Source organism: Ursus maritimus, unplaced genomic scaffold, assembly GCF_017311325.1.
Source record: "Ursus maritimus isolate PB19 unplaced genomic scaffold, ASM1731132v1 scaffold_19, whole genome shotgun sequence".
Lineage (NCBI taxonomy): Eukaryota > Metazoa > Chordata > Mammalia > Carnivora > Ursidae > Ursus > Ursus maritimus.
This window is the reverse complement of record NW_024424341.1, coordinates 2,030,333-2,032,862: the sequence shown is the minus strand read 5'-3', so window position 1 is coordinate 2,032,862 and position 2,530 is coordinate 2,030,333.

The window sequence follows — 2,530 nt, the reverse complement described above, 5'->3', positions numbered from 1 at the left end:
GGCTGCACCATCGCCCTCCGTGGCCTCCACGCAGGAAGGAGGGCCGTGCAAAGTGCGGAAACCAGCTGAGCGGGAAGGGCTTTTCCAGAAGCCTTTTCCTGACGTGCACGTGCTATCAGCGGTGCTGGGTCCCGTAGCCCGACCCAGCTGCAGGGAAGGCTGGGACATGGGGGTTTTCCGCAAAGAGTTGATGCCCTGGACGAAATCGGAGCCCTGGTAGGAAAGAAGATGGAAGGCGTGGAGGCAGGAGGGGCAGCCTGTGTGCCTTTTGAATTTTGTGCTAGGAGACTCCATCACTTAAGATAAACAGCCCTCTCCAGCAGTGCTGGAGGGTGTGCTGGAGGGCAAGCTGCTTGTCCTGCCCCTGTGGCCCCCAGCGTGCATCTGCCCCACAGCCTTGGCCTCCGCACACGGCCCCCCATGGGAGCAGGATGCAGGCAGTTTGGAGCGAGGAGGCTCAAGGCAGCATGGTCTTCCCCCTTCCTGCAGCGGGAGGATGGGGATATGCCAGGGACAGGTGAGATGGCAGATGGTGGCTGAGGGGGGTGGCAGTCTGCAGGGTAATGAGATAGCTCATTATTAGGCAATTTTTGTTGGTGGCTGAGAGCCCAACCCCAGTCCAACTCACTCAGCCCAGGGAGGTGAGGTCTGGGCCTGGTCCTGCCTGTTTAGAGAAGGCACAGCCCTGCCTGCGTGCAAAGGATCCTTTGGTGCCCGTCTGTGATGGGCCAGGATTCCCAAATCTGCTGCCTAGAGATTGGTGTGCTTCAAAGGCAGGTCCTGGGCTCCTCCACCCAGACAGGAAGATTCAGCAGGTCAGAGGGGCCCAGCAGCCTGCCTTTTCAGACAAGCTCCTGGGTGGTTCTGATGTAGTCAGGTCCCTGGCTTGACCTGAGAACCATACCTGGAGGAGTTTTGCTGAGCACCCGTGGGAGGCTGAGCACAACTCCCTTTATGTGCATTACGGTTCATCCAGTCCTCGGGATCGGCACCCATGAGGTAAAACTGTCATTAGCCCATTTCACAGACAAGGAAATAGAAACCTAGGATATGAGGTCCTTTGGTCAAGGTCATACCGCTGTCTGGAAGGAGGCTCTATCCTGGCAGACAAGCTTGCTCTCCGGAGCCAGCAAAGCCTCTGCCTGCTGGTCCAGGTGGTCCATGACCTGACGGTGTCCCATCGCTGTTTGTCTTCAGCACAAGGGCAGACTGACACCTTAGGGCTGTGTCCTCACTCCGAGTTCCAGCCCTATCAGACTCTAGGCACCTGTAATTGTCAGAGAAACAGAATTAATATTATGTAACCGATATACACTTATATATACACATATATACACGTTGTATATTTATATATATAAATCTCATACACACACACATATATATTTATTTATGGAAAACTGGCTCATGCAATTATGGAGGCTAGCATTCCAGAATGTGCAGGGTGGGCTGGCCCAGGCTGGAGACCCAGGGGATCGCTGATGCCACAGTCTCAGTGTGTTACATGCTGGCAGAATTCCCCCTGACTAGGAGGAGGTCAGTCTTTTGGTCTCTTCAGGCCTTCAACTGATTGGACAAGGCCCACCCTCATTATGGAGGGTAACCTTCTTTACTCAACCCACCAATTTAAATGCTAGTCTCATCTAAAAACATCCAGAATAGGTTTGACTAAATAAATATCTGGGCACTGTGGCCCAGCCACCTTGACACATAAAACCAAACATCACAGAGCCCGGCAGATATTCATTGAATGGATAAATCAACCCTGTTGGGGCCAGGCAAAGCCCAATTCCATTAGGGCAGATTCCTCTTTGATGGGCATCAGCCTGGATGCGGGACAGCCTGCTGTGTCTTAGGCCAGCCCTTGCCCTGCTGGCCACCTCTTGCTGTGGCCTCAGCCCTGGGCTCCCATTTGTTCCCTTGCTGGAGGGAGACCAGTCTAGACTGGGGCCAGCTGGGTACCTGCCCACCGCTCTGCACACGCAGAGGTGTCCAGCCCTGCAGGGCATGGTGGTGGCCTCCCCGGGGCTCTGCCTGCCATTGGAAGTGTCCCTGGTCTGAGCCCTTACCACCCCTTCTGGGACATTGTAGAGCTGTGTGTCTCCACACATTGACCTTGAGGCCTGAGGCTTGGCTTTCCTCTCTTGTTATGTAACCTGCCCCCTGGGAGCGTTCCAAATGTTTACTGTGCCAAATCGACCTTGCCATCACCAGGGAGCGCATTCAGGGCCCAGGCTACCTGTGGGGAGGCGCTGTCAAGCCGTGGCCCTGGACTGCGGCTTTCTGGGTTTCAGTCCCTGCTCTGCCACTTGGCGCTGTGTGAGCGAGCGAGGTGGCTTGCTTCCTCAGCCGTCAAAGGGAGAACACCCTGGGTGGTTGCAAGAGTCCAGTGGGCAGTGCATGCAGGCTCTGAGAGCCGGGCGGTAGGGAAGACGTCCGTGATGTCAGCATTGTGGTGCTGTCCACAGAGGCCAGCCTCACTCGGCCCTGCCACGGCCTCGCAGAACAGAGGCCGGGGGCTGGGGGGGGGGGG